At 39.7% G+C, this 9278-nt stretch overlaps 1 long non-coding RNA gene across 1 annotated transcript; it reads left to right on the top strand.

Moving 5' to 3' along the window:
• Positions 1–5121: 5121 nt before the first annotated feature.
• Positions 5122–5588, top strand: LOC148035140 (uncharacterized). Its single transcript, XR_015691227.1, has 3 exons — positions 5122–5206; positions 5322–5407; positions 5518–5588. It is a non-coding gene; the product is annotated as an uncharacterized LOC148035140 (long non-coding RNA).
• The last annotated feature ends 3690 nt before the right edge of the window (positions 5589–9278 follow it).

The following is a 9278-nucleotide window of genomic DNA, read 5'->3' as shown; positions in this document are numbered from 1 at the left end:
AAGCTTTTGGTGTTTTAATATTTGTGCATCATCTTTTTTCAATGCAAATAAGAGTCTTTCCTCTCTATTCTCTAGAGTCATAGTATAAGTATGTACCATTGCAACCTCTATGCTCTTTAGATCCACCCATACATTGTTGAATTAATTATATTGAAAAAAACATATCTTTTTTCTTTTCCTTTGTAAAATGCATTAAAACATTTAATATCCTTGTAGATACCTAAACTCTTTGTGGTTATGTTAGGTTTTACTTTTTTTGTGTCATGGATATGCGCATTAATTAATAGGCATGCCTTTCTTTTTCAATTAGCTAGTCATGTTTTGTGTGTCCATAGAGAAATGAGCACATGTGGTTATATTTCTATAAATTGTACAAGAATGGTTTTTGTTGCAAAAATTGGATTACATCATCACATTATTCTTTGTATATACAATATGAGAACTTAAAAACTTTGTGGCAAAGCTACATGTCTTTTGATAGTAGACAATGTGAACCTAATTTTATACATCATCGAGAGCCTCATCTCTACTAGCAACCTCGATCCATAACATCACATCAATAAGGAGGGTCTACTATTTGATAAGTAATAATTTCTATTCAATGTGTACTAATTACTGAAGTATAAAGAAAAAGTAGCTATTCACACATGGGATAATTACTTAAAGTTGTCTACATGTATGGGCTAAAATTCATAAGTATTGCTTTTGCCTCTCTTTCTTCCTCTATAATTATTCTTACTTAAACTAAATGCATGCATCTCTTTTTCATAAGTCAATTCATTTTTTCATACCCCACGATTGAAGCAACCTATCATAATAAAGCTATTGAAGACATAAATTTAAAAAATGTGAAATGTTTGACTTAATAGTAAGTATCAACCAAACTAATATCTAGTTCAATTGCTTTGCTGAAGGGGGAGAACTACTTCTCTTGATAGTGTATGTGGTCTCCCACAACACACATGTAGAAACATGGGATCTAGAACGTGGCAGCTATGGTGGCTCATAGACCTTGACTAAACACATGAAGACACTAACATGATAGAGATCAGGAACCTTGAATCAAGAGCAAATGACAATCATTAAGTATGCTATACTGAGGAGCAACATGACAACGACATTTCATTCATCTCATATGAAAATGACAAGCAAGTACAATGCTTTATTGGAAAGTCTAGGTAGCACATCCTCCTATTTTGCTTATGGGATTCTTATCCTGAGCCCTCACTGCTCCTTCCAAAGAGATAGAAGTAGGTGTGTTTGCAAACATCTCAACACCCCTCCTCAATCACAACTAGAAGTACAAAGCGTATACTAGAGGCTTTAATGAAAGCAACACCTGCAACACCATGGACATGGCAAAACACCACAGGCAGTCGCAAGGGCCTTACAAAGTGTACAGAGGCTATAGTACAAGGCTACATGAGGAGTTTACAAGCTTATGTCAGAAGCATTAGGGCTTGGCAATACAAGGCTAAAAAAGTCTATTAGAATAGAAGGGCTGATGAGGTTTGTCCTTCTCCTACTGGTCTTCTTCTTCTTCTTCTTCCTTTGCTCTATGGTCTTCTTCTTCTTTAATTACAGCAAGATAGGCCTTCTGGGACCTTTTTTGGTGTGGCAGAACTTCTCAATGTGTCCGATCCTTTTGCAAAAATCATAGAAAAGCTGGTCCTTCTTGCCTTTGTACTTATTGCCAACATATAATGCTTGTTCATCTCTAGAGGTGCTTGGTTCTTCCTTAGTTTTTAGCTTTTGTTCCTCCTCTAATAGTGATGTTTGGATATCAATAAGCTTAGGGTTTGGCATATTGATTAAGGTTGTTGATACATTGTTATATTCAGGAGGCAAACTTTTGAGCAGAACACCAATGCAAACATCTTCTTCCATTTTAATGTTGATTCCTGCAAGCTAGGTTAGAAGTCCTTCCATGTAATTTAGATGTGTGGCAAGTGATGTGCTAGAATTCGTGTCAAGCCTGAAAAATTCGATCAAGAGACTACACTTTGACGACTTAGATTGTGCACCAAACAAGGTGTCAAGTCTCTTGCATGTATCATGTGAAGTATCACAATTATCCACATGGTGGATATAGTTGTCATCTAGCTCTAGTTTGATAATGGCCTGAGCCTTATCATCATTCTTTTGCCAAGTGACCGCCAGGTTTGCATCATGAGGCTTCTTTTATTTTCCAGTGGTAATGGCCCATAGGCCCTTCTTCACATCAGGATGAGTTTGATGCAGGTTTTCCAGGTTGGAAACTTGACTCCTTTGAAGCAAGCTATTGGAGAGAATTTTTCCGTGTTGGATTTGTGGGGACAATAGAAAATCAGCTCCAAAAATCTCAATAGAAGAAATGATCTTGAATGTGCTAACAAGTACAAGTGTCTAGAAAGCACTTAAGTGACTAGTATCAAGAGATACTTGTGGAGTCAGATGCTTGAGAGATCTTCAAATCTTCAATGAGTCTTCAAGTTGTATTCCCCTCCTTGATTTGATGCTGGAGTAGCCCAAAAAATCTCATATATCTGATGTAAACCAAAGTTGTCATGAGTGACAAGAGTCACTAGATAAGTGTCAAGAGACACTATGCTTCATTCTTTTTAGAATGCTTGCAAATTTGCCAAGAACTCCCCTCCTCAATGATTTGATGTGATATTATGTGCTAGAACTTCATAATTGAGTCATATCAAAGTGGAAGTGGACTGATTTAAATGTCAGGAGAGAGAAAATGAGGTAAAGGATGAGCTTGAGTACTCTTGGCTATGGAGTCTGCAGTTAGGGTTTCAGGGCAGCTTTGATTTTTCACTCTTTGTGAGATGTAGACTGAATCATTTTCAAAAAACTTTTGATGAAAAGGAAGCTTGTGACATGGGCTTCAAAAACCCTACGCATTTGGCCAGATTGCTATGCACAGGAGATTCAAGGACAATACAAATTGATGCATGCGCAACCAGGACAACGACGTGTTGTTGACAGAATGCTGAGCCAATGGAGGCTTAATGTCAAGGTCTTATGTGATAGGAAGCTTTGCCCTGAGCAAAAGAACAACTCTCTAGAAGGAAGCATGTTGATTTATGGCCTGCATGAAGAGATTTGAGAGCTCCATCAGAGGTAGATACTGTGTGGCTATGGCTGCTATGGTAGATTGTTACTGATAGAGTTGAGAATTGAGGCCATTGGTTAGCCTTGAGCTAGGCAATGATGGAGAAGAGCTGAGAGAGCAGAGAGGGGACCTGGAACATATTAAGCCATGCTCAGCTACGCTCTGATACCATGTAGAAAGACGGGATCTAGATCATGGCAGCTATGGTGGCTCATAGACCCTGACTAGACACATGAAGATACATACATAATAGAGATTAGGAACCTTGACTCATGTCACACATTGTTGCTTGAAACGCCCCCCCAAACATTTTAATCAATTTTTTTAAATTACTACCACCCCCTATCATCGCGCCCACAACAGGGAGAGGGAGTGGAATGAGCGAACTGGAGATGCCGAGGGAGGGCAGTTCAGTGGACTTGGAAAGACTTGGAAAGGAGAAGGAAATGTGTGATATCAAAATTAGGAGATGAAGCCAAGAAGGAGATGATGATGACAAGTCTGCCATGTGTGCGGACAAGTGGTGGATGGGAGGAAGACATCACCATCACCACCACCATCACTTCACTTTGCCACCCCCCCAAAAATAATACCCCGAAATCCTATACCCCCCCTCCCCCCCAAAGGAGGGTGAGGAGGCCACTCTATTCTTTCCCCCACCCCCTTAAAAAGAGGGAGGATATACCACCTCCTTACCCCTTGTTGCCACTGAGAGAGAGGGAGAAGAGGAGAGAGGGAGAGAGAGAGGAGAAGAAGAAGGGGAGAGGGAGAAGAAGAAAGAGCATTAGGAGAAATATGGACTCTCTTTTTGCCCCTTAAGGAGTGAATAAACAAATATAGGCCTAACCAATGAGAGAGCTGGGATTCCAGATTCATGTAACATGAATCTTCTAGCCATATCTTGGACCAAATCTTCCCTCAGTAATAAAATAAGGGAAAAGGGGAGTACAAAGCTCTCACTTCTTGGAAGTTTGTGCCTCGAATTTTCATTTTCTTATTTTTTATGTTTGACTTTTCTTTTCTCCCCTTTTCAGTTTCCCCCTCTTTCTTAGGCGGAACTCAAATTTGTCATATCTCTTTCCCCGCTTCTTCTTTCCTGACGAAATTTTACAGCCTCACTATTTCTTGCCCTGTCTGTAACCCTGTAAAATTTCATTTGCTTTGCACAAGCACAGAGAGAGTTTCATGTGTTTTATGAGAGCAGAGCTTGTTTTACCAAAGCCCTAAGATTCTCTTCACAAAACTCTACAGGTATATTTTTCTCTTCCATAGATGTTCTATGGTAAAGTTTTATCTCGTTTGAAGAAAACCTATGCAAGTTATGTGCATTCTCTGACATGTAATTTCTTTTGTTTTGATGCTCTAGGAGTCTCTTACAGTCAAGAATAGTGATATTTTGAACACTCAACTTCTTCTTCAACATCTTAGGGTTTCTCTGTAAACAAAGTTACAGGTATATTGTCTTGTTTTTTTGTTGCTCCACTGTTAAATTTTATATCGTTTAGACAAAATGTATACAAGTTACATGCATACTGAGCTTTCTTTTGTTTTTTTACTCCAAGAATCTCCGAGGGTGAAGAACAATGATTTATTAAGAACTCAACTTCTACAACATCTTTGGGATTTTGAACACTCAACTTCTTCTTCAACATCTTAGGGTTTCTCTGTAAACAAAGTTACAGGTATATTGTCTTGTTTTTTTGTTGCTCCACTGTTAAATTTTATCTCGTTTAGACAAAATGTATACAAGTTACATGCATATTGAGCTTTCCTTTGTTTTTTTACTCCAAGAATCTCCGAGGGTGAAGAACAATGATTTATTAAGAACTCAACTTCTACAACATCTTTGGGATATTGAACACTCAACTTCTTCTTCAACATCGTAGGGTTTCTCTGTAAACAAAGTTATAGGTATATTGTCTTGTTTTTTTGTTGCTCCACTGTTAAATTTTATCTCGTTTAGACAAAATGTATACAAGTTACATGCATACTGAGCTTTCCTTTGTTTTTTTACTCCAAGAATCTCCGAGGGTGAAGAACAATGATTTATTAAGAACTCAACTTCTACAACATCTTTGGGATTTTTTGCAGAGAAAGCCACAGGTATATTGCCATTTTTTACTACTGTTCCATGGTTAAATTTCAACGCATTTGGACAAAACCTATATAAGTTATATGTATGCGTAAACCCAATATTTCTTTTGTTTTTGTACTATAGGAATCTGTCAGTGAAGGAACAATGGTCTTGCTATAAGTCAACTTCTTGTTCAACATATCTAGGGATCTTTGTGAAAGAAATTACAGGTACAATGTTTCTTTTTTAAATTGATCCATTTATATTTAATTTCATTTGGAGAGAACATTTGCAAATTATACACATGTTGATAGGTAACTTTTGTATTTGGTTGTTACAGATGTCTTCACGGAGGAAAAATATCAGTAGCATACTTGCAGTGGAGGTCTTCAACAGGAAAGATAATGGCGGTAATTGGATTTGTGATAAGTATTATAAGTTGGATTGGATTTTGATGCACCCAAGTACTCGAGGGAGTTTCAAGGTCAAGCGCAAGGATGTTGCAAACCCTAGAAAACATTGGAAAGGTAGAATTCTAGAGTTCAGAAAAGTGTTTAATGGCACAAGTGTAGTAACAGAAGTGTTGATTCAACATGTTTATACGCATAAACAAATCTCTGTACACGACGAGAACAACATTGCAAATTATAAACAAAACAGTAAGTTGTTAAATTTTATCATTGATTATTCTTTTGTATCAGATTTGTTTTTAAAAGTCTTTGCAGTATTCTAATTCAGTCTTGTTTGATTGACAGCTCTATATCCATCGACTTTGCATGAATGGAAGAATGTGGAATGTTTAAGCGGCAAGATACATGTTTGGCATGAAGAGATAGGTTCTTTGATCTATGATAATACCTCTACAAGTCAACTTGCCACTCAAAATATCTTTTTTTATAATTCATTGTACGTGGTAGAAAGCCATAGATTGCAGCATGTCCCATTGCCGCCACTGTCTAGTGGTGAATGGTTCATTGGTAGCTTGGAGTTGTCAGGAGCTTGCAAGTCGAAGATAAAATCTGACATCAATAGTGCTATGAAACCCACCACAGGCTCCAAAGATGTGCATCTTAGTTGGTTTATTCCATTCTCATTGTTTGCACATTTGTTTGGTTCATGTGATGTTTTGAAGAAAACAAAGATTACTTATCAATGCAAGTGTCCATCCGAGGAATGGATGAGTCAGCTATTGGGTGAGTCTTAGGAAGTCAAAAGAACACATTTTGATGAGACGATTGAGTGCAGGGTCAACCAATCTGATATTACATTCAGGTAAAACTTTTTTACTACTTTGCATACCTTGATTTAATTGACATAGGTCTCGCTTAGATGAATTGTTATGTTAGTCGCATTGATCACTTACCATTATTTTTGTTTTTATTACAGGTATTTCATTGCTAGATAAACTCTGTGTGTTCGCTTTTGATATAGAAGATGACGACTTTTGCGAGGGGAGTGGATCAGCTTGGATCAAGATATCCGAGATGACACACATACAACGCTCGTAGATGTGGTAATCTTGTGGAGTGGTCATAATCCTTTCGTAGTCAGTGCAGAGAGTCATTGGCCCATTTATTTTCTGAGACAAGAAATCCAATTAATGTCCAGTGAGCCCCTCTACAACTTCTATTTCAAGTTAGATAATAGAAAAGTCAGGACTCGTAGTGAGCAATCCATGACATGTAAACAATGTGCTTCTCCACATATCCTTGAGATAGTGGAATCCTTGTAAAAAAACTTTATAAAGAGCGAATACATACCTTTTTTGAACTTCTGAGTACTTTAAATTTTAGTTTACTGTGATCCAAGCGTGCGATAATACATACTGTAATTACTCAATCGTGCAGTTAAAAATCATAATTAAATTGCAGGTTAGAGGTCTATAATCTAGAGAATATTGTCTTTGCACAATGATATATTGTAGCGCATCTCTGCTGCTCGTTTCTTACATTTTAATATTAAATTGGATCCAAAGGGAATTTCAAGGCCTTTTAGATTTATTTTCTTTAAAAAATTATATATTTTCTCTCGTTAGACTTGAATATACTCAGCGACCCAAACATATTCGAGGATATAATAATGTAGAACGAAGCGTTTGTCTGTATGAGTAATTTTAACAATGACTTTAAAGTACTGAAATAAAGAAACTAAGGTAAGAGTTTTAATTTGAAACTTTAGAGTTAATAACTTTATAAAGAACCTTTATTTAAAACCCTAGACACATGAAGCTATAACTCCAAACTCATTTTCACTTTCATTCTCCACTTCCCTACACTTGTGCTCTCATTCCTTCTCTCTTTGTGTGCCATGGCTACCACTCCCGCCTTCGCCGCATGGATCAGTTCCACATGCTACGCACACATAGGGGACCAGATATACCCTAGGTTTTGCGTGACCTTGAGTCTAGAGAGCTCGCTTTCCGCTGTAGACCCTGACTCTAGTATACTAGCATCGTTTTGTGATGCAGTGAACCCTCTCACTTGCTCTATTCCCGACTCCACTCTCAAGTGGGTTCCCATGGATTTTTTGTATAGTTTGTGTACCAGATCCAGCCATGCAAAGGTGATAAGTCGAGCCCTGGTGCATGTGGGGCAACATCTCCGCGCTAGAGCAGTGCCCACCTCGTCACAGGACCACGTCATGATGGATCTCATTGAGAGGGATGCCGCCTTTGCCATATATGTTATGTGCACTGAGGTGCAAGAGGACAGTGACGAGGACATCGACGCACCCTCTCGGCCACTATTAGAGTACTTTGAGAGGGAGCCTGAGGAGATTACTCTCGATCTGAGTGTTGAGGCAGCACAGAGCTTGGCCATTGTGCACCCACCTCCCTGCCCTGATGAGATGCCCACGAGCGAAGAGCCACCCCTCTCTTCTCTCCATGCTATCACCATCGAGGGGGTGGAATATCTACTCATGCAGGATGTGCTAGAGTTGTTGGAGCTTAGGGAAGAAGAACTATACTGTATCATGGTGTGTGATGCACCTAGTGATTTCATAGATTTTGATTTACAGGATGCCCCACCACATGTTGATGAGGTGGCTCGTTATGATGGCACAAGCATCGATGACATCTCTGCCATTGTGAGCATCCAGGAGCAGATTGAGGATGCGGCACCATAGTATTAGATCTCTGATGAGGAGTTCGAGCGGTTGCAGGAAAGCCTTTTTGGTCCTCGACCCGACTATGCAGTGCCTACCCAGGAGAGAGACGAGGGCAGCCCAGTGGCAGGAGCAGACCTGGATGCTCCATTACAGCGGTAGATAGATGATGCAGAGAAGGTAATGTTCTCGGTTTCATATGAAACTTAACCAGTAGGGCCTCTAGGGCATCGGGAGCACACACATGTGTTTTTGTCGGGATCGGGCCCCCAGATGTGCCCTGGCCGGAGGCTCGCGTCTGGGGGCCTGAATCTGCACAGATGTGCCCTGGCCGGAGTCTGGGAGCCTTCGGCCAGGGCACATCTGGGGGCTCGATCCCGACAAAAATACATGTATGTGCTTCCGATGCCCTAGAGGCCCTACTGGTTAAGTTTCATATGAATATGATTTATATATCTTCAGCACACTCCATGCATAGTGAGTCTGATACTCAACTTGTGTGTTGCAGGAGATTGTCTATATAGATGAGTTTTCATCTAGGCAGGGTGGCCGATCTGGTAGCCAAGGAAGGGTGCAAGACTCGGCATTGAAGGAGTACGTTGGGCAGCTTGTCAACGACATTATTGTATTTCATAAGACATGCTCCCCTGCTTTTGCCGAGAACTTCTTGAAGTTGAGGGCACTAACAAAGGATGGGCCCTTCAAGACCATCCCAACCAACTCCAGCCTGGAGAAAGTAGTGTTGCTTCGACGTTCAAAGCTTCTCTACTTATTCACGAGTACTAGGTCTGGCCCACTTTTCTCCATGGTGGCCCGTTGCATGGTTGCCGGTGTTGAAGACCCCACTGTCATTAGACACGAACTATTGAGGCAAAATGTATTGTTGCCTATGATCAAGAATAGCTCTGACCATGGGGAGCCTAGCTCCAAGAAGCCTAGGAGAGAATAGATGTACTTATTGCCTACTGATATCACATCACTGATGTACTGCACTTT

Source organism: Lygodium microphyllum, chromosome 6 (genome assembly GCF_053477565.2).
Source record: "Lygodium microphyllum isolate KBCC chromosome 6, Lygodium_microphyllum_v1.1.10, whole genome shotgun sequence".
Taxonomy (NCBI): Eukaryota; Viridiplantae; Streptophyta; class Polypodiopsida; order Schizaeales; family Lygodiaceae; genus Lygodium; species Lygodium microphyllum.
The sequence above is the reverse complement of the archived record's forward strand: the minus strand, read 5'-3'. Positions and strand labels throughout refer to the sequence as shown.